At 44.7% G+C, this 23,225-nt stretch overlaps 1 protein-coding gene across 1 annotated transcript in view; it reads right to left on the minus strand.

The window, feature by feature from the left end:
• SYN3 (synapsin III) overlaps positions 1 to 23,225 on the minus strand; it is a 183,902-nt gene that overhangs the window by 71,781 nt on the left and 88,896 nt on the right. The gene's annotated exons all lie outside the window — the stretch shown is intronic.

Below are 23,225 nucleotides of genomic sequence, written 5' to 3' on the forward strand. Positions count from 1 at the left end.
ACTGACACTGGATACTGAGCATCCTTGTTTGAACACAAAGTTGGTATTATTGCTGATGCTCAGACTTACTAGTTATTTCTCTCTGCCATCTGTGATAGTATTTAATCTCAAGTAATCTGAGGTGGAAATGAAACATGATGCAAAGCAACTTGAAGGACTTTTCACTTCAGACAGGCTTATTTAGTTTCCCCTGTATGGCATGGTTTACTGAGTACCACATCAGAAACCTACTGGTAAAGCAATAGCTCTTCTCAGGGAGGGAAGAGAAGCCTCTCTCAAAACACACCAGTGCTGTGGTGTGTTAGTACCGCAGGTGTTTCTGATCACAGGAATGCATTTCCTAGAGCCAGGCATAAGAGAGAAGAACTATGCAAGGCTGCCTTTTATGCAGATAATGCACTTATACTACTGTCTGTTAATCAACCCTGGTCTATACATTTTTTTTTTATTATATCAAAGCCCTGATCTGAAAAAAATGTGTGCTCTTCTGGTCCTAAATCTAGTCCTGCTGTACCTGTGGATTTAATTTTTAACCTTAAGCGCTTGACTGCACAGACCCCTGAGGAAACGCTTGGGCGGTGCTGCCCTTTTGGAGGCCGTCTTGTGTGGCCTACGCAGATCTTCACAAGAGACTAGTATGCAGCTCAGCACTCATGCCCACTAGCCTCTCTCGGTGTATTAACCTCCTGTGCTACATCCATCCAGCAGCTCTCTGGAAGGATTGTCCTGGGTCTGAGGGCCTTTTCCCTCCATATTCCATCACTTGTCTTCACAACTTTCCTCCTCTGCGCAGGGCATGTGACTGTTTTCCCTGGATGAGCTAGCAAGCATTGCCACTGTCAGGCTGGTGAGACCCAAGGCTGGTTCCTCAGTTAGCCCCTATCTCTGTTTATCCAGCTGCCTTGTACTGGATATATACCTCCATATACCCTTATGATGATATACCCTATATGATGATATACCTTTGCTGTAGGGAAGGAAGCTGCCCTGCCTTTGCTGCCCTCCCATGTCCCCAGACCTTGCTTTTGGTCCTCTCTGATGGCCAATTCAGAGGCACAAAATAACCCCCTCGACAAAGAGGTGACGGAGCTGGACCCCAGAGGCAGTTTCCAGCAGCCTGGTATCACCTCTCTCCTCTAATATAAGTCCTTCCAGGGAGATGGGTGTGAACACAACAGCTTTGTCACTGGGTTCCCACCACCCACCTCCCATGGTGTGGACTTCCTCTGGCCTTGGGGTGAAGGGAGGGAAATTTCCCTTCAGCTCAACAGTCTGCTGCAGTGAAGTGACTTCAAGTCCTCCATCTTTTGGTTACTTATTCTCTTGGCATTTTAGTGAGAGCCAAAGAATCTGTTTTCCATTTGCTGTACTTTTGCTGGAGACTGTAATTGCTCTTTGAACCTACAGGAGCAGGAAACCCATTAAAGGCCCAAGAGGACAGGGATTCAGTGCCAGCCAGCACATTCCTCAGCTCCTTTCATCCTGCAAGAGGAGAGTGCTTCTGGCTTCTCCAGAAGGGGTATTACTACATTTTGTTCAAATTTAAGGCTGATTTCAAGAGTAATTCTACCACTCACCTTATAGTTATCATTATTCCTGCTATTTGCATTATTATCTTTATGGTTGTTATTATTATCACTAATACAGAAATAAGTATGGAGAGGTCATTACAGAAACCCCAAGTATCAAGCTTGCCTTTCAGTATCTTGCAGACTGTAATGACAGATACATTAACAAGAAAACCTGGGCTAAGAGTATGGCATATCAAACTGTGGAAAACTGTTGGTCAGAGCTTTTAAGGAGCTTCAGGAAAGAGAGTGAGAAGGCTGCATATTGTATGGGAAATAAGAGCTGCCTGTTTCAGGTAGAAAAAGTATGAAAAATCTCCTATGTATGATAATCTTTAATGATGCAGCTGCCACCCGATAGGATTTTTTTTTACAAGAAGTGGCATGGCTCAGAATAAGTGGGATTGGTATGTTGCTGGATTAGCCTGGATATGCACCCTCTTTGCTAACTGCAGATTATCTTCCAGAAAGTGGGTTGCTGTCACTTTGCCTCAATAGAGTGTGCCCCACAGTGACTTTCCACTGCATGAGACCCTTAGGATAGCTAGTTGGCTGCAGCTGAGTCTGTCCCATGGATTGTGGAGTGGGAGAGGGGGAAGCAGCACAGCACAAAGAGAAAAGTGTAAGCCTCAGAAGGTACTTCTGAGGAAACAAAAGTAGACTGGGGTAGTACTGGGAGCAGGAAGGCCCAGATATTCAGAGCCTAAAAATTGAGAACGAGGAGCTTGGATCTGATGCAATGAAAGAAGGAAGCTAGAAAAGATGATTTTAAGGATGACCCAGCTGGAGTTTAAGTCTGTTATTTTACTGAACTTCACAATAGCTAGTCTTTCTGTGCCAGATTTTGGCCCCTCTGATAGTTGGGGCCCTCTGTGCCACTCTAGTTACATGAATCTTCACTAAAGCTGATATAATGAGCTGGTGAAGAGCTATCTCAGTGCACAGGAATGTAAGCGGATATAAAGTGGATGACACCGCTGTCCCATCCTCTGCTGAAATGGTCTCAGGTAAGGAAACAGGAGATGCGAGGATATTCCATGTATCATGCAGCTGTCAGAAAGGCCTTGAGACTTCTCTAGCTTATGTCCGGGACTGGATCCTACTGCAGGGAGCTAGACAGACCTGTGTAGAGGTCAGTAATGGCATCTCCCAGACCATCCTAGTGATGAGAATACTTGAAGAGGAACTGTCACCTCTTTTACATATTTCTGCTTACAAGAGAGAAAAAAAAAAGGATTTTGCTAGGCAGTGATATGGAGCAGAGCCTGTCATGCATGCCCTGCATGTCCAATGGAGTCATTGATTCCCATATTTGTAGTGGTCATGGGTTAGGAAGGAGCCTGTGCTGAACATCACAACAACCATCTCACTCCCAATAGACAACAGCACTTCGCATGGGGAAGCTTTTCTATGAGTAACCAACACCTAGTTCAACTGCAGTTTACAACAATCAGCTTCTGAGAGTGGGGAGCCTTTGCTGGCAATCATTCCAAATTCCTTTATCTCCAAATAATTTAGCATAAAGAGCAAGGAGAAAGCGTTTGTTCCAATCTTTGGCATTGCCCAGGTAGCTCTCTCCTCCCTTACTCATTCTTGTACTTCACGTTAGTTTACATGACGACACATATTGCACACAAAAAGCCTGCATAAAAACTTTGTAATGGTTATGGAGTCAAGTGCTTAGAAAGTTAGGAAATCCAGGATTAAAGTTACCTGGGCAACATTTGTGCAGATGGGTTATGATGCTGTCTTCATTTCAAAGCGCACAGACTATTGTTTCTCCGGACACTCCCTTGCTCCATGGGCAGGAGGGAACTGCTCTGAGGGCTACTCACAGCTGTTCTCTGCAGTAATCCCTGCCTCATGTGTTGTGGAAAGTAGATGGCAGTGGTCACTGGAAGAGGCATGGGACTGCAGAAGGAGCAAGAGTCATCATGGGACTGAAGCAATGGTGTGCTGCCCTGCAGAGCTGGCCGGTGTCCCTGACAGTGCCACACAGCTCCAGTGTGATGCTGGGCAAGTTACTTTGTGCCACATTTCCCTTGAGTGATCGTGACATGGCTATCTCTTACTTTCTGGATGCCTGACATACCCTCCAGTCCCAGACTGTTCACTGAGGCTCCAAAGGGTTATTTTTAATATGAATTGATTCCCTGAGCCTATTTGCAGAACAGGCCCACAAACAGCTCTGTGTGTGTGTGTTGTGGGGGCTTGATTCGCTGTAGAGCAAGGGTGGGAAGGCATAGACTCTGGTGACAAGGGTGCAAGCTATTGAAGCTGGCATTGCAGCCAGAGTCCCTGAATGGTTGAACCACAGCCAACTTGCAAAAGGGACTGAACGCTTGCAACTGCATCTGGGCTTTGTGCTTTGCATGTAAAGTGCTGCAGCGTGCTAGAAACTGTGAAAATCCAAGTCCTTGCCATTCTCTATCATCAGGTACACAAAATCTTTTGACTCTGCACTTTCAGCAGGCAGCCTCTCATCTATAAAATACATAATATCCACTGTAGTGCTGTCAAAACAAATTTGTTGATGTTTCTGAAGCAGTTAGATATGATATCTTGCTGAATGCCATGAACTAAAAAGGGGTTTTAGTTGTTCTGCTCTCAGAACATGGTTTAAATCCTGTGTACTAGAGAAGATCCAGGTCCATCCACTGAGCAGAAGGATAAAGCTAAGTATGAAATATTAATTTTTTTAATTGCAGAAATTCTGTGGCAGGAATCCTGTCAAAGAAATTGTCTACATTGCAGGGCTCAGAGAAGGGAAATTAAAACTTCAGCGGCAACCCTTGTAATGGCACTTCCTGGCTTTGCAACTATAATAGTATTTGAGCGGTTTTTTTGTGCTCAAACTATACATTTACAGTCATCTTCTTTTGTAGCCTATCAGCCCCTGCCGACCTAAAAGTTTCTCAACACATAACATTTTATTGTTTTAACTATTAGTCAGCCACAAGCTCAATTAAACCAGAGCAAATCTTGTATATAGAAAGCTTGTTTTTGGAGTAAAAGTGGTTTATTTGATTTGGCTTCCTTTGATTTGTTTGTACAGGAAAAAATCATGAAATATGTGAACATCTCTCATCAGTTTTATATTCTACAGACCCTTCTGGATGGGCTTACCAGCACATCCCTGAAGAGACAGCAGGTATGTGTGGGAGCTGGAGTATGTCTGAGATGGTGGCTGATGACCTATTGTCAGAATTTTTTCAGAAGCTAAGTTCAGCAACACTTCTGATGTGGCAGCCTTTTAGCACAGGAAATTTAAAAGTATTTTTTTACTGGAAAATACAAAGAACGTAATGAAAATAATATTTTAAAATTTTTTGCTTTCTCTACCTTCTCTTGGGTTTCTGCTCCTTGTTTACAACTTGGAAGACAAGAAACCAGATTCTTTCACCCCGTGAAAGGTTTAACACAGGTTAAAGCAGCAGCTTAGGATTTTTCTTCAGTAATAACCAGCAAACAAAGCTAAATCCTTTTGCAAAATAACAAATTTAATCAGACAGGCAGCTTTGCACCAGCTTCCGCCAATCTACTGCCCAGTGCAGAGGCACAGGAACCTGGGGGGCCACAGCTGGTCTCCAGGGAGACTGGCAGTGCTCCAGCCTGAGCCTGCCCAGCAGATAAAGGTTCCAGCCTGTTGGGAACATGCAGCAAAGTGTGTGACTGTCCCATTGGTACTCAACGTTGGGAAACTATTACAGGAATGTGTAGTTCAACAAGCCTCTACACACAAGCCTCTGTTTTTTTCCCTTGAGATAAGATTTCGTGTTATGAATTCTCAGGGCTTCCCCTGTTTTGCTGGGCAGAGGAATCCTGGCTTAACCCAGCAAATGATGAAAGGGGCCCATAATATAGGACACAGGCAGGCCTTGTCACCTGAGGTACCCGCAAGCCACCTGGCAGTACATTAGGGAAGAGTTTTATAAAGCAGGGAACTGTCACCCGTGGCACAGCCATCCATGCAGGCAGCGGACAGTCGTTCATGTAGTCCCATCCACGCTAAGTTCAGGCTACCTGAGCTGGGTGCTAATAGCAGTATAGCTGTAGCAGCTCAGAGCTCAGTGCAGGCTGCAAAACCTGCCAGTTCCCTGGGGGAATAGGCTTGCTAATAGCTTCGCTGTGAACTCCACGGCTACGGTTATCAGCTCAGACACCAGATAGTTGAAAGCTAGTACGAGCTTGTCTGCGTGACCCACTGGCTGGCCTCTGATTACAATGTCGCTGTATGCTTAGCCTCTACGCCCCCTCCTGCGCTGGCTCCTTTGACCTACCACTAAATACACATAACACATTTTTGAAAGGAAAGAACCACCCCCCCTCCACTCAGAGGCTAATGGAGAAAAGCCTTGTTCAAATACAAGTGCACCAAAGGCTTCAAAGTAATTTTCTTGAAAATGGCTGGGAATAATTTATTTCTTTGCCTCAGAGCTTTTTCTTACTCTTTTTTTATGTAAATACTTGCAACAATGGCTAATTGTCAGAAAAATGTAAGCTATTTCTTAGTGGGATTCTTGTCTGCCCATTTCTACATTCCAAACTTTTGTCTTTATAGCTGAGGTCTTGACTAAATTATATAGCTCAATGTTGAGCTAGGTACTACCTCTCCAGAACTAGCCTGTTGGGACCAAGAAGTATTCTTGTTAAAACCCTGAAATAAAATATTCTGTTCCAAATGACTTATTCTTGGCTCTGGCAACTAACTGTGTATATATGCCCCAAGTTACATTAATGTGGAAGTAATAGATCACAGAGAGCTTGTAGTGTTGTGTACTTACACATTAAGCCTATGACCATGACATCATTGCCCTTGTTCTGGGCTCCAGCGATGGCGTAGCCAAAAAGAGTAACTGAGAACACAACGCATTGCTCCTCTCAGCTGCTAGGGCCATATTGACTTTGTGAGTCACGCTCAGCATGCAGGGGTGACACATCCAGTCATTAGTGTTACTAATTCCCTGGTTTGAAAAGGGAATATTGCCTACTCTAAGAAAACAGGGAAAGGGTGGAAAAGCATTGGAACTGGTCACAAACTCATTAGCATCTCTTAGCCTTTCTGAGTTCATTTGTCTGTGGCACAGATACAACAGTAGGCTCTTACATGGTTATAAACAGAGCATTGTCTTGAGGCTTATATAGGACAAATATTATCTTTTGGTGAATCCTGATGAGATGCTCAGGCTGACCGCAAGACACAAAGAACTAACTTGGATGCTGTGTTTTCCTTTATGTTTTGCTGGCCTGCCAGCAAGGAGGCCCAGAAGGATGGAGAGTGCTAGAAGGGCAGGACTGCTCTGCTGGCCTCAGTTAGAGAGGAAAGGAGCTGAAAAAGCCTAGAGGCAGGTCTAATACCTATACATTCTGATTTTTCTATGCTAGCACATGTGGGAGGATTTGTGTAAGAAAACAACAATAATCTCATCATAAAAATGAGGATAATAGAATTCTAGTAAGTGTGAAAAGGTGGGACTAGCTGTGCCCTTAGTAGATGACCACCCTTAGCTTCACGTAATCATTTGCAGTCTTGGGACGTAAAAATACAGCAAACTAGAGGGACGGGAAAGTTTGTTTAAGCAGTTGTCTTTGAGCAACAAAAAACCAGGACCCACTGAGGATTAAGAGTGGCTAGCAGGAACTGCAGGCGATGGGGGATGCTTAGCTGGAGCCACTAAGAGGAGCTGCTAACAGAGTTAGAATGGCTACAAGAAGCAGCAAGCCAGAGGGACTGGTCAGGGGTTCCCACCCCGGCTCAGCTCCAGCTCTGAAGAAGCCTTTGCTACCCAGCACATGAGTGGCAGTACCCCGAAACTGTTGCTGTGAGCGGAGCATTTCTAGAGCAGGGGGAAGCAATGGTCTGCTGTAGCAGTTGCATCAGCAAGAAATGAGAGAAGACTTTGGCAAGTAACGCTGGGGGAGTTGGTGGCTGCTTGTTATTTTTTGTATGTTCCTTTGTCCTTTTCTTCTTTATCTCCAAAACAGTGCTGTTCTGCTAAGCCATTTATGATTTGTGAGCAAGGAAGTAGAGCTCTCTGAACACTCAGTTAATTTAATTTTCTCAGGTTATGAGTGGGAACACAAAATTCTCTTTATTAGTGACCCTTAGAAATTGAACTGCCCTTGCACCTGCCAATCAGTCTGGCAGAAAGGGTACATTTATTGCTTCCTTCATTTTTTATCTTTCCCCTCTCATATACTTGAGGCAGGAGTGAGGAAAACGGCTTATTGCTTGTGTCTGAGTTCTCTGCAGACTTGGTGAGTCTCTAGGGAAAGTCTGCATGAGGAGCTGTTGGGAGCTTGGTACCACAAAACTGGCATTTCAGTTTATGTATAGGAAAAAGATAGATAAAGGGCCTGAATACTTGACAGCCTAGCAGTTTTTTACACCTCTGCTAAGCAGAGCCTGAATTCTTGACTGCATCTGAGATGCTCACCACGTGTAGTTGCAGTATGCAAAGGTGTGTAGGAACCAGATATAAAATAAGTCATTTGATTGGTAGCACAAGTTTAACGCAACAGCCTGGACTTCAAGACAGGTCAAACATGCCCAGGCAAGATCCTGGGTAAATATCCAACAAGTGAAGCACATGCCAGCACTAATGCACTACACTTCAGTACCTGTGCTAGCTAGAGCAATGCTAGGTAGGTGTGCCCCCACGCTGTCATGTCTCTGAAGGATGGTGTCAAGGTGTTCTGAGTTTCACCTGGGAGGACTAGGAGAGGAAAGAAGTGGCTTTAGTCATGTCCCCACTGTAAGTGGAGCCAGAGGTACACTGTGATCATGCCATCAGCATTGCCCAGAGCCATTGGGAAGGCTTTTTACAGCCAGCCCATGGCCATCTGTGAAACAGCTTCTGTTCTGATGGCCACTCTGCAGACTGTGCTTTCAGAGCAGTATAGACAGTATAAGCAGTATAAAAATATTTGTTACATTCGCAGCCTTTGGAGTCTAAGACTGCTTTTAACTCTTATGATGGTGAGAACAGCCTGGAATGATCTCTAGCATACCAGACTGCTCTCGAGCCTGAGAGACTGTTTCAGTAGTAGTCAGGACTGGCAGAAGCCAACTGAATCAGGGAGAAGGGAATGCAGCTACAGACTGGCCTTAGGCTGCCCATACAGCCCTGCAGGAGTCAGCTGCAGGAAAAGGATTATTTGGGGAGATAGATCCAGATCTTACAATACTCGTTCACTAACACAAGGCTGAGAAGAGGCTGTTGCCAACCTGAGAACAGCAGTCTCCTTGCAGCTAACTCTCTGTGAAAGACACCTTTGTCTATTCTGCCATTGTCTCCCATGGTATTTGTACATGTACAGTGTACATGTACATGTACAGTGCCATCTGCTCCCATGGAAGCTGACCCCTGTGTGCTGCTTGAGAAGCTCCATTCTGTCTACAAAGAATTCCCTTGCCAGGGCAAGAATCCTCCCCGGTGTAAAAGTTGTCAGAGCTGCCCCGTTTGCATAGTAAATGGTGTGTTGGCACCATGGAAAGGACAAGCCAGATACACTCCAAGAGTTTCAGATTTCTTACAGAGACCGGGCCAACAACATGAGTAAGAGAAGGCTGCAGGGCATTTTGAACTGCGGTGGTACTGGTGCTCCAGCCAAGGCTGACCAGGTTCCAGAGTAAGCAGACAGCAGTCCTTTCCCTGATGCTGCCCTGCCCTGCCTCGCCCTGGCCAAGGGCTGGATGCAGCGCTGTGTCCAGCCCACTCTTTCACTCCCATTTTATTCACATGGACTTGAATCTATTCCCATGCTATTCCATTCACATGGACTTGATCTATTCCCATGTTCCTCTATCCCTGCTAGAGGAAAGTGCTTCCTAATGTGTAGCCCAAACCACCTTTGCCATTATGTGCCCTTTCACCTTGGTGCTCTTCTTGGATCCCCTTAAATGAGATTATAAGGTGTCTAACCTACTGCATCTTCGACTTTCTGAATTCCCTCTTCAGAATGGTGTGTTCTGCTTATTTCCCACAAAGGGGAAGGCTCCATGCATAAGACGCTGCAGAGAGCCTTTGCCCCCACCCAAAGTCTTATTTTTCAAAGTGACGCACACCCTGCTCTGCTGTTACTTAATAAAAAGTGAAGTCACTGCTTTCCTCCCCTTCAAACTGCTCCACCCTCAATCAGGAGGTCTGCTTCTCCACCCTTTGGCAAAACAGCTGTTTGGGGGTGGAGGTGAGTTTAGGGGTGGTGTTGACCAGCCTCTCATCTGGGGGAAAAAAAAAAAAAGAAAAAAAAGAAGTCCAGTCCTGTCAAAGGGCTGCTTTAGAGCTGGGAACAGCCCTGACAGCCCTCCCCCCCTTCAGTGCTTGTGTGTATTTCATGTGAGCACAAGTGAGTAAGATCATTCATGTCAGTCTGTGGGTCTAGTTTGGGATGCAAGGAAGAGTGTGAGCACAGCACACCACTTGGCTGTTCTTTATCTGCCTTTTTCCTCACGTTGGAGGGAAGATTTCACTGAAACACCCACCCTCCTACTTTGGCAGGTAGGAAGAGGCAGAGAAGTTAGTGTGTATAAGTGGTGTGATGTGGGGCAAGGCTCTCTGCTCTGCTCAGACTTTGCTCCCAAGCAGTGGGAAGGAAGAGAGCCCCTAGGAGCTGGCTGCAGCTGCATCCTTTTGCCTTACCTCTATCAGCGTGAGTGCAAGTAGCCCAGAAGCTGCCCTAAACATACGCCAGCACCCGATAGTCCCTTAGGGACCATCTGCCAACTAAATGTGCCTGGAACACAATGTAGTGCAGCCACTCTTCCTTCCCACCCTTGACATGCCCTTCCCAGCATGCTGGTGGCTATTCTGGCTGGCTGCTTGCTGGAGACTTTACTGCTTCAGACACACCACAGGCAGGGGAGGGAGGCCTGGATTGCATTCTCCATCCTTGGAGGGAAGAGTGTTAATAATTGGGGCCACAAAATCATGGGGAAGGCTTTTGGGGAGTGCATTTGCTTCAAGAGGTGTTACATCCCTCCAGAACCTCTGCATTTAAAAGGGGAAGTCTGCAAATGTTGAGAAAAGAAGTTGTATCATGTAAGGAAGCACAAAAAATGTGCGGGAAACTTGGGACAGTAGGGGAGCCAAACTTTTCAACCGGTGCATGCACAGGGTGACAACTGGTAGGCACCACTCCCATAAAAAGGACAAACAGATGGTGAGGGACAGAGTGCAAAAACATGAGGTCTGGCAAGCAAGGAGGCAGCTGGTAGGTCCTGTAGTCAGGATGGTCAGACGTCCTGGGTCTGAAGGACTGTACCTTCACCTGCCTTAGAGCAAATTTAGTTTTCTTCCAGCTTTGTTGGGACCAGCTGAGGAGCTCTTGGTGTATGTAGCTGCCTTTCTGCTATGTCCTGCTTCAGCCACTCAATACCATTTCATGGCTTCTGTCCCACTGTGCTATGGCAATTTATATGCCAGTCTCTGTTTTCTCCGCTTCTCAGCAATTTCCTGGCTGAAGCAGCTGTTAGCTTTGCCGTACTAACTCAGATGCTTTATGATTATTCACTCCAAAATAATCAACTCAAAAAGAAAGCGGTAAACAGAGAAACTAGGAGTCCCACTAATTTTTTTATTTGTTTATATGGACATAGCACCCCACTCAAATACTAGCATCCCCACTGTGCCAGGTGCTACACAAAAATGGAACAAAAAGACAGTCTGTCTCCCAGAGAGACAACTATTTTCATATTAGATGAGACAGACGGAGCGCAAAGAAGTAATGAGCTAATAATAGTTAATGCCAATGGTCTAAGACTTCAGCTTTGCCATTGTTACAGAGCTCACATTCCTGGGTCAGAGAAACCGTATTTTTGGGAAGGTTCAGTGGAAATGGTTTTGGGACTGTACCAAGGTCCTCCCAGGATTCCAGTTTTCTTAGTCTCAGCCTCAAAGGAATTTACAGCTGGCTCACGCAAAGCTGGAAGTCCCCACAGGAAGGATTTTGTTGATACTCAGTCTTTGGAGGACAGTGAGCTTCTCTGTGAAGGGCAACACGTGTATCTGGCCATGTCCACGGCACCACACCCGCTACTCCTCCAAAGCCGATAGAGTTTCAAGGACTCACATGACTGTGTCCATCTGCCCAGGGATTATTAGGAAAACCTGTAGATGGTATGTGTGTGTGGGAGGTTCCCCCCATCCATTCCTTCGGTTTGGACAGGACTTATCTCTGTCTGACAGTGAAACACGCTGCCAACACTGCTCTTAAAATTGAAGGGGATCTTCAGCAATCAGCAGAGCTTCCAGGAATCTGTGGGAAGCTGGAGCCAACATGAGATGGCCCCTGAGCCCCCACACGTGCTCTGCTCACTGCTGGGCTTCTCCCTACTGCAAGCAGCCTTTCTATGCCTCTGCTAACAGTGATGCTGACTACAGTGTCCTGGCTGGGTCTCTGCAGAGTGGAAAATAGCTCCCTGTGCAGCATAGGAGCTGCGAAACACCTGCACCTGGGAAACACCTGTAGGGAACGAAGAAGAGTGATGGGCAGCTCATTAGGTTTGTTTTATATGCAGACCGACTGCTTCCTGCCAGCCAGAGCAGAATGCTACAGGCGGTTTTGTCCAAGATATCCTAGTCAGTCTTTTATGTCCGGTCCAACACAAAAGCAGGGCTGTCAGCCCTATTAATAACATAAATCTGGCCTCTGTCAGCTCAAGGAATAGCGTTCTCCATCCTTGAGGGACATAGTAACTACCTTTTTCTCCTCCAAAACAGCTTCCCAGGATTCCTCACTTGACTCAAAGACTTCTTAAATCTATCAAGTGAAAATAAGGTTACTGATCTAATTCCCAGGCCCTGCACTTAGTTTTCTTACAGAGCGGAGCCAGTGTCTCTTCCAGATCCCTTAAAGGTCCATATGCCCTTTTACTGTCCCCAGTCCCACACATACGACATTCCGAGCACACACTTTGGGCCCGCAGAGCATCTTCTACAGATTTGTATGTGGAAAGGAGGGGAGATCAGGAGCAGCAATCCACAAGAAATTTAGGGGAAGAAAAAGTGCCACCTGTTGCTCATGTTTCTGGAAAAATGTGGTTGAAATAGGAGTCATCCTAAACCCTTTACCTTCCTTTTGTACCCTGTGGTGCCTCTGGACATCAGATTCATCACAGACTCTATAGCAAATTTTGTGGAAGATAAAGCATTGACATCAAATCACCACAAGAGTGTAAAGCAGGTAAAACTAGACTTCCATGAACATGGCATCTGCAGTATGAATGCCACATGCTGCAAGCTCCTTTACTCCTGGCATCACAGCTTTATTGCCACTGTGTTCGTTTTGAACGCTCTCTAATATGTACTCTGTGCCTTTTGGCAGGGACTCGCTCTGCCTGATACGTATCAGTACAGTGTTTGGGACAATGTGGTTTTGGTTTTCCTACAGAAGAGCAGTGCCAATAAATAATGAAAGCATGTCAGTCATAGTCTGCATAGGGAAGGCAGTGTCCATGGGATCATAACATCTTTGATGGTTACCATAACATTTTCAAGAATAAGTCATTTGCCTCATATACTTTAAAAAACTGTCACAAACTTGGTATGCTAAGAACTTCTAATATGAATGTATCTATCATCTCCCTTATTTGGACAAAAGCAAATCATGCTTCCAGTTTCCTGATCCCACTTCATTTTTGATATTTGACCTGCAGATTAGAGGTTTTCACGTCATCTGCCAGCCCACAGAGAGTATCCCAAGGTTCAGTGTGTGTGAGAGATAGGAAAGGGACATTAGGAACAGGCCAACCACAAATAGCTAAAATTAGCTCTGAGAACTGGAGTGCTGAGGTCTCTGAGGAACACTAGTTAAAGAAAGAAAATGGTTGTTTGCTGAACTCCCACTTATTCTACTGCTTCTGAGGACTCTTGGCTCACATCCCTGCCCAGACATCCTACATGGCTATTTAAGAGGATTTCCCCCACCCCTTCCCCCTCCACTGGCCATCATTTTCCTCTTTTGTAACACCAGTACAGAGTGATATGGGATTCCTGCTCCAGCAGCAAGTTGCTGACTGGAAACGGGAAACGGGGGCTCTGCAGAGCTCAGCCTCTCTGACAACATGGACGTCACACCCACGTGCAGACAGGGATGATTCTCACATATGGCAATGATCAGCAGCTCCCCCCTTTTCTCCCCTTCCCTGTTCCCCAGAAGGGCTCACAAAGCCCTGGAGGGGCCGTATATCGAGTTAGAAGCAGTCTTTAGAAAGCACGGCTGTGTGAGGCCTCAGTTATCATGGAACATGTTTTCTTGCATAATTCTTTTAGATTCTCCGAGGCCAGTAAATTTGAGACTGTAAATCTTCACGTGACCAGAGCATATGGCCTTAGAATAAGACATGGAGTGAATTACAGAGAGACAGCCTATCTTCTGCAGAATCTGATTAAGGGAATCCTTTGAGAACTATCCCTTACATGCAGCCATAGGCATGGCTTTAAAAGCTGCCCTCCCTCCTCTTTCCCAGAAATGCCTGACAGAATAAGGGGTTTTTTTTGCTGCACCAGCTTCTCTTCTTTTCTCCTTCCTATTCTCAAAAGCCTTTTCTCAAAGTAAAACTGAATGGCTATATCTGCCTGTCCTTCAGATTATAATTTTGGGGGAGTGGGGGGGAAGATTGTTTAAAGTAATCACATTGATACTTGTGGAAACACCTTAGGGGAGTTGGAGGCATTGTCTAAGTTAAGGACCTAGGTTCTGTCTCCGCAAGGAGAAGGAAATGCTCTTGCATTCACTGGGAATAAGTTTTTGCTTCCTCCAGCCAGCTCTCTGTGGTGCTCTTTGCTTACAGCCATGCACAGCTAATGCTATACTAGCCCCTCTAGGCTAAGTTGCCATTATATATGATGTTCAGAGGTGAAGGTTTATTCCAGATGGGGAAACCAATTTAAAATGAAGTAAAAAAATTCCCTTCCTAGCCTGCTCATTCTCCTTCCATGAGGCAGGCTGTGCTCTTTTTGATGATCCTCCTTCTTTGGCACAATAAATTCCTTGAAACAAAAGTGACTTCATGTAAATATCAGTGGAAGAAGGTTTTCTCCAGCAGTAGATCATTTAATCTGAACAGTGGGAGAGAGAATTGCAATGCCTTCGGAAGGGATGAGGGAGACCAGATTAGTGACTTCTATTCTAGCTGTGCTAAGGATTTGTCTGCATTGAGCAGACCCCCATCCCTCCCTTCCCTTTCCACTCATTGAGGTTGTGGTGGTTCTGCTGAACTTCAACTGAGAGAAAAGGAAACAAGATTTTGGTTAAAAAATGCTTGGTTGTAATCTACAGAACATGAAGACATGGCTTAAATGAAAATACATAAAATGCTCGTCTATCTACTCTCTTTCATACTGTTGGGTGCTGGGGAAAGTCTGCTGGAAAGCCACTTCTCTGTTGGTAGACACTGCTGTTGCTCAGACTCTTTCTTGGTTGTTTTCCATGAATTATCCCATGAGTAAAACTGTAGTTCCCTCCTGTGCATTGCAGAACTTTTACACTGAGACCACGTTCCTCACTGACCTCAGCTAGGTGTCTAGGGAGAGCTCTCCTGCCTCCCTGGCTTGTGTGGTGAGAGCTCAATCTCTTCTTGCAGTTAGCTTTAAGCATTGCTTAAAATCACTGCTGCAGATACTGGGAGATTGCAAGAACAGAAGCTATGCTGTGGAGCAGCCCCTCAGCCGACTGTCAGCCATAAGCACAAGAGTCACAAGAGGAGAGGAGAGGAGACAGGAGAATGTGTTGTACTAAACTAGTATTGGACACTTGCTACCACTAAAAATGTTCAGTACCTCTCCAGCCTCTTAGCACTCGTGATGAACCTGGAGCAGTCCAGGCTCCCACAGCAGGGCACCTGGGCTAACACAGAACCCCTGGCCAACACTCTGTGCAGAATTTGGTGGCACTGTTACTAAGCGTAGAGCTACAGAGAGGTGTTTTCTTGCTCAGGGCACATGTTCAAGCTTTGGTACCTTCATAGCTCAACTCCTGGTATGTAATCTGTAGATAACATTCAACACCTTTCTGCTTCCTGCTGGCTCTGGGTAGTTCTCATTGCATTGGAAGTCCTTTCAGGGTAGTACCAGTGGGATGCAAGCACATTTACCCACACAGTGTGCCTCCCCTTCAGAAGAGCATCCCCACTGTGAGCTACCATGTTGCTCTTACTACAAACCGAGTTAAAATCAAAAGGAGTTGAAGTCTGTCAATACAGGACACCGTTTTTTTAAGCTTCTGCTAGTAAAGCATGGGATCATAATCCTAGCCCTACAGTCCCTGGTAAAGATACTTCATTCAGTGCAAAGGAAAAACAGAGCACCTTTGCTCTGTTCCTCTTTCTTGGCTTCACCTTCAGCCATACTGCATCTGGTTACAGATTAACTCTTGCTTCACAATACCTGTTATCACTCACAATGAAATGGAAACCCAGGCTACTTTGCTAAATGAACAGAAAGGTTCTGTAATTACACTGTGATGTCTTTCCATACTTCTCCGTCCCCCACTGAAACATCCCTCAGAAGCACACAGAAAGGCACAACTAAGCAACAGAAGCCATCAGATTAAAGGAAATCAGGGCCATCAGAATAAGGGAAAGGGGAAGAGGGGCTGTAGATTGTTACCTCTGTCTTCAGTGGAGAAAGAATACTATTTTTGCACATCTGTGCTAAATCAAACACTGATCTTTTCACTCCTGACATTAATACATTAGGTGTGGAAATCACACTGCCAACCTGAAAAGGTCCTTTGATGAATGCATTGCTGTTCACTCAGGAAGAGCAAGACAATAAACAAATGACTGAGTCCTTGCTCCAGCCTGCAGATCTACCATCTCCTCATCTTTTGTCTCACACTGTACACCAAGATTTATGGGAAAAATTCCAAAAGAGTGAGGAAACAGAAGTGCTGCCTTTTGCTCCTGAGAAGAAAGAGATCTGTCCTTGAAGTCTCACATGAGAAATCCCCAGCTTCTACTGGCTGGGACCTTGAGTCTGTGTGGGAAGGCCCTGCCGTAAGTGAGCAGTCAGCTGCTGTTTAGAATACAGCATTGATTTGGGAACACAGGAATAAAAGCATTGAAAAAGTCAATTTGGATTTAAAAAAAATCCTGTGCCAAGGCAACGATCTCTGTTGGGGTCTCCACACGGAGGAACTGCTTCTCACTTTTGACACCCATGTGCTGACATGCATGACAGGAATTGCTGAGTTCATTCCCTGCTGGGACACTATCCTCATCATTAGAGACTGTTCTTGTAACTCACACCTTTATTTGTAGTTTCAGGTGAGAAACTAGTAACAGCTGGACTATGGGGATGAAGTGACTGGCTTAGTCTTGTAGGAAGCTTTTGCAGGTTGTGCAGAGAGAGGCAAGAGACCAACTTTTCCTGCAGCTGCACCTGTTCTGCAGGTAAAGAGAAGACCCTTCCTTCAGACCTGACAGCCTGATGCTGTCTCCAGGCTCATTAATGTAACAAAAAGAGGAATGCCAGCCCCCTGGTGCTGCTCTTTGTGCTTTTCACAAGTATGGTGATTTCAGAGGATTCCAACATGCTTTAAAACCAGTGGCACATCATATGGACTGGCTGGCCTACTGCATATGGAGGGACTGTAGCTCTGCTAGCCTCAGGATGGTCTTAGAGATACAGGGTTATTGTCTCCTGCCTGGGATCTTTCTCTACCTCCCTACACTCACACAGCGTTGTGGAGACCACTGTATCCTGACAGTGCCCTCTGATGTGTAGGAGAAGGGGAGAAAGATTATGCTGGGAGATGAGGAAGTGGGCTCAGTCCGCGTCCTCAGAAGGCTGGTGAGAGGGAGCAAGGTGAGGGGAGAAGGAGCTGGTTGCTCAACATGGCAAAAAGGTCATATCCTCAGGCCAGTCATCTCCCCTCCAGAGAGAGGCTGTATTCAGGTCTCCTGCTCCTCTGTGGCTGTTCTTCACTGTGAGAAGCCAGGCTGACTCTTGAGAGAAGACCAGGGATGCAGTGGCCAGCCACGTTCAGTGACAAAAATGGGAAATAGGAAAATGAAATTCTGGACTGTGCCAGGAGGAATGAAAAGCAGCAATACACTCCCTTACCACTGCTGAGCAGAGTAAACCTTATCACAGGAAGAGCAACCCGCTGTGAGCAGGGAGACTTGCCAGTCTGCCAGGCTCTCTCTCTGCTAAACATCGGGGAGCTATTTGGACCCCCCCAAATACGCCCAGCAACTGCAGTGGCCAGTACGCAAATGCAAACCCTCTCTCACAGAAAGAGACATTTCCTGTACAGTACCTAGGAGGAGGCACTATGAGTAACTGATATTACAGTGAGAGAGAGAAGGTGTAAGCAAGTGCTGTCCCACACTTGAATTTGGGCAGGACATGAAGGCTATAGTGAAAGAAAGCAATGATATCTCTGATGACCACACCAACCTTTAGGCTTTCGTCTCACCAAAAGGAAGGCTTGCCCCATAGCTGCTCATGGAACTGATGCATGGAGCAGACGTTACTGCTTTTCTGCATTGACCCCTTCTTCCTCAAACTCCCTTTCAAGGCCTCCACAGAGATATTGTCTTCTTCAAGTTATGCTGATAGAAACGTCAAAGCTCGATTGCAGCCATGAATCTGCTCATGAACTCTGCTGGCCACAATGCCACAGAGCTGCCTTAAAGCTCTCTTAAAAATGTGAGGCATTCCAGTCATTTTAATTACTGTGCATTGCATAAGCCAGAAACCAGTTCATACAAAGGAACAACAGAAAAGTGATTTTCAATCGCTCTCACTCTCTTCTCTGCTTAGTGCAAGCCTCCAAAGCTCTGGGAACACCAGCTCTTATTACCTACCATTTGAAGCACTTCATCTATTTGAAATCTCTTTGTTCAGTCACTTAAAGCTATTGATGCAGTTTAGAAGGGCTTAAAAAAGAAAAACAAAACTTCAATTTGGAAATGGCTACAGCAGCATGAAAGCAAAGCAAGAGAAATGGAAAAACTTATTATAAACAAAAATGAGAGAAAATTAATTGCTTGGAATAAGGCACAGGCAGGTAGATCCAAGCAAATCACGTTGTGTCCTCCCTCCCCAGACTCTGTCAGACCATCTAATCGCAGCCTCCTGGCTTGAACCCTGCATGGTACTGAGCCCTTTGGCCCTGATCCAGAAATGCACTTAAGCTTATATTTAACTTCGTGCATGTAAATGGTCCTGTTGACTTCAGCAGAGCATCTTGTGTGCTTAAAGTTGAACATGTGCCTTAGTGTTTTGCTGGATTGGGGCCAAAGAGCGCAGTCATGTGCAGGAAACATTTTTAGCTTGATAAGGCTGTTAAAAGATATTTCCTGGTTGCCCTTCTGCAGCTGATGCCACATCACAGTCTGGCTGGAGGATCCCTGCACTACAGAGATGGTGATTTCATATTCTACAATCCTTTATAACATAATACTCCTGGCGACACATAGTGCCTATGGTCTGCTTCCAGGCTGGGCGCTCTCGGTAAGCACAATCTGTAAAGGATCCTTGAAGACTGAACACAGTATAGAACCATTAGAGGTGATAAAGTTTTAATGGTGTACCTCTAATTAAAAGCTTGGGAATGGGATAGAGTGTTACCTATGTCTGGCTTGCAGACAGGAAGGTGACATAATTCCTTTGCAACCTCAGAGAAAGAGATCAAATTAATTTTTTTCATACGTATTTACAGAATCAAAGACATTTTTGAAGAAAGAACCTTCTAATTTTAAGCAGCATATGAAGTTCACTGATAAAATGGCGGAATTAATAGAGGAGGAATTTTTTCAACCTTTTTCACGCTTACAAATCGTAGCAAATACAAACATTTTAAACAAAACAGCCTTCTCAAAGGACAGTGTCAGAAAAAAACAGATAATCAGGAAATACGAGAATCTTTTTCTAATGCAATGCATGACCACTCTCTACTGCCCTTGAGATGGTGTGAGTGTGCTGTAAAAAAGGACATCAGATGGCTCTGAAAACACCTATCCTTTCCCACTTGCTGCATAAAAGCAGAATAACAATGATATCTCCTAGAGGGTGTGATGCTGAGCTGGTGTAAAAGGTATGAGGATCGTCAACTTCAAGAAAAGTTTTTAGTATGAGAGGAGGCTTTTGAGCAACTTGGCAGCTTTACAATTTAGAATGCTAATGGCAGGACTCCACGCTCATGAATCAAGTCAAGTTACTGTGGAAAAGTTAAAATGGAAAAATGCCCATACTTCAGAAGCTTTCAAAATCAATATATTGTTAAGGAGGTGGCAGGACTGTTTGGACTGCAGGCTGAAGTCTCCTGACTTCATTCACGCCATGATCAGTTTAAGCCAGCTGAGGTCTGGTGATGAGCTGGAGTGTTTTCAGCCACTACATGTATCAGGGTTTTTTTCCTCTGGTGGTGGTGGTAGTGGGGGGTATTTCTTTCTCTCTCTCTCTTTCTCTCTTTATTTCTTTTATCCTCCCTTCCTCCCTCCCTTCCTGCCTTTCTTTCTCTGTTTTTTTGGCCAGCAGTTCCTGTAGTTTGATGAAGCCCTTCTGTACGACTTACATTCAGATGCTTTTGTCAGTTCTGAAGCAGCCGGCATCCCTCACAATGAAATGTGATCAGAAGGAAAGTGAATACGCCTTTAGTTCATTTACAGCAACACCTTATGCCTCTTGAAGGAATATCCCAAAGTGCTTTTAACTCAGTCTCTGCAGCCAGCTCTGGGATGGTCCTTTCCAGCCACAAGCAGGACTTGTGGAAGGAAAATGATATTGTTAATATGCTCCTGATGTAAACTGCCGTGAGTATCTATGGAAGCAGAAGGTAGTTCTCTCTCCTGAAATTTAATTAAGACACACAGCTTAACACCTTTCCTTTTCCAGAGTCGGTTCTTTAGAGATGGCAAGGAGCATAGCTTCATCCGCAAAAAAATGCAGCCATCTCTTGCTGCACAGTGCCCCCTAGCACCGTCTCTGCACATTCGTGCAGGATGGAGGGAAGAAGGCCACTTTGCTCAGTCAAGAACACCTGCAGGACATGGCTTTCCCTGGGAATTTTCACACCAACTATTGACACAGCCCAGTCATGCTTAGCCTGTGGGATCCGACAAGATCACAGCATGAAGTGGTGTGGCTGCCCGGTAAAGCAGAGAGATCCTTAATTGTGTTCAACAGTGCGTTCTTGGTGGAGGACTGGAATAACACAGATTTCTTTATTTGGTGACATTAACCAAATGTGAACTCTAATTTTTTCATGTGAAGATCAATGTCTTTATTTTCTCCTCCTTTCTCTGCTACATTTTTTTATGGCCATATAAGGCTTAAAGTTTTATTTAGGCAAAGGAGAGCTGAATGCTAGGTTTTATTTTATTTTTTCCCTTTGCAGTTTCTCCCACGCAGACAGGGCATAGAGCGGGAATTCAGATAGAGTTCTCCTTTCAGTTCCTTCATTGACGTTCTGTGTTACTTCGACACCATTATCAAAATTTTCTCATATAAATCAAGTCAGAACCCCTGCCTGGCTCTACCAGAATGCACTTTACTGGTAGGTCTTAAAGGAGAGAGGCTAATATTAAATATCTAATAGATATTGTTAGAGGATAATATACAATATCTCTATTTACAGATGATAAAGTGAATGTACAGGCAGGTTAAATGATTTACCAAGGCCTCCCAGCAGGCTGCTGGCCAGACTGAGCTTTCCTGAGTATTATTGACCTCTGATTTACAAAAATAAAGCACTCTGGTTTCTGTATATGAAATGTATTTTTTAAGTGGCAAATAAATAGTTATTATTGTACAGTATCCAGTTCTGGTTGAAAAACCTGCATCTCTACTACTACAGAGAAGTTAATCTCTTTGAAAAAGAATATCTAAGCGTCAAAACCGCAGCTGAATCACCTAAGCCCTAACTGACCAAACACAGGTACCACCACTCCAGGCAATGTTAACACATGCATTAAAAAATTTCTGGATCACCTCTCAAATAGTGGTATAGAAGATAGTGGTAAGCCTTGCCACACACACAGCTTGCACACCATCCCTTCCAAACAGATGTGTCCTGCTATTGGATCAAGCTGTGGCTCTCCTTTTCATCCTGAAAAGTAATGGCAGATTACTTCTCTGGGTTATATCTGAAAAGCGAACTAGTTCCTGTAATCGGCACAAACTTGGTGTTACTTTAACAAGCTTGGTCAGTCTCCTGGTAAATGAGCTACTTCTGTGCTTTGGAGGGCCTTGTGTAACTTCTAGCCCCCTTCCTCTCCCTTTTCAGAAATTGAGAAGATGACTGAAGAGTTTGTTTTTCAGTCTTCTCTGAATGTCTCCTGCATCTGTTTATTATAGTCAGTCTTAGCATTCACACAGCACCCAACATCTTTAAAGCTTATTACAAAGCATTCAGCTTGTTAGTCCTCAGAACATGCAGGAAAGGTGTTATTATAGAAATGAAGAAACATACTCAGAGGAGTTACTTGGCCAGAGAGTGAAGGGAGGTGGTGCTGGAGCTGTGATTATAATCTAGTTGTGTATGTGCCAAACTCTCCCTCATTTACACCAGTGTCAGGTTATGGAATAACTCCACTTCTCTCAGACACTGATCTGAGTTGTTGATAGTCCAGGTGTATCATGATGTTGGTGATATCAAACTTTTTACAACAACAAAGAAAAAATGAAAGTGCCAGACACACCTCATTTTTCTTCCATGTTACTCTGCTGAGGTTGGTGGAGTTGTTCCTTGTTTACACCCAGTGAGACTAAAATGACAGTCCAATCTGATGGATTCAACTTCAGATGTAGTACCTTGAGCAGGCAGTCCAAGTACCTAAGGAGTTTTTTGCATAGGGTTTCTCATATTGCAATTTGGAGCCCAACGATTCAGACAGCTACGTCTCTAAATTGAATATCCTGTTTAATAACCTGCCTCATATGTACTTATATGACCCGTTAGCACCTCAACACCATCTATTTTTTTCAGTGTGTTCACGAATACACATTCCTGCGAAGTTCCCATCACTATTATCCCCATTACACAGATTGAGATTGGAAGCACGGTGAGGCAAAGCTGTCACACAGGTTGTCTGTGTCACAGCACGAGTAGGAGCCTGCGTTTCCCACTGTTAGCACTGTAACCTTGATCTCTACTAGCAACACCCATCTTGAAGCCTTTGTGTACCGATGCTCCAAATAAAAGCCTGTGTTTCCATAAGACTGGAGGTTTTAATTTTATATGGACGGTGTGATTAAAGAAAAGGTGTAGGCAGGCTGTGCTTCACCCAGATGGAGCAGAATTGTAAATCTAAAGACTTAGCTGACTATTTAGAAATTTAGGACAGCTGGTCCTGGGCCTTTAATACCAGCATAATTTATAACTAGACATGCTTAAGTCTTGTAAACCCCGTGGAAAGTACTCTGACATTATATACACTGGTTTGATACTGTGATTAATCACCTCTCAGTCCCCTTTGCAGGATAATAAGGCTGGCTGTATCTTGCAGCTAGCAATCTTCTTCCTTACAGTCCCAGCTCTTCTATAACATTTGCATTTCTACAGCTGATAGAAATTTACGGTTCCAAAAGGGGATAAGGGAAAAACAAAACAAACAGGACTTTTCTATAAAATCCACTAAAGCTGCTCTGCTAAAATATACTTTGAGATTAAATGTTGGGAGTGCCTGGGTAGATACGACACTGCTTT

The sequence above is a fragment of the Harpia harpyja genome, chromosome 6 (assembly GCF_026419915.1).
Source record: "Harpia harpyja isolate bHarHar1 chromosome 6, bHarHar1 primary haplotype, whole genome shotgun sequence".
NCBI lineage: Eukaryota > Metazoa > Chordata > Aves > Accipitriformes > Accipitridae > Harpia > Harpia harpyja.